Source organism: Fulmarus glacialis, unplaced genomic scaffold (genome assembly GCF_000690835.1).
Source record: "Fulmarus glacialis isolate BGI_N327 unplaced genomic scaffold, ASM69083v1 scaffold16682, whole genome shotgun sequence".
Taxonomy (NCBI): domain Eukaryota; kingdom Metazoa; phylum Chordata; class Aves; order Procellariiformes; family Procellariidae; genus Fulmarus; species Fulmarus glacialis.
Genome location: NW_009196056.1, coordinates 30,953 through 31,158, shown reverse-complemented (window position 1 = coordinate 31,158; position 206 = coordinate 30,953).

Sequence of the window (206 nt, the reverse complement as noted above, 5' to 3'; positions counted from 1 at the left end):
CCGCGGGCGGGGAGGAGGGCAGGGGAGCTGCCTTCCCTCTCTCCGGCCTCAGCGTAAGGTGTCCTTCAAGAGCTAGTTCTGCACCAGGGAAAGCCAGGGACAAGTCAATTCTCATTTCCACTACCACATTTACATTGTTTTTCAGTTGCTGTTGAAAACTTTCCTATAATCACTGTCTAAATCAATGACAGGACTCTCTTGGATCC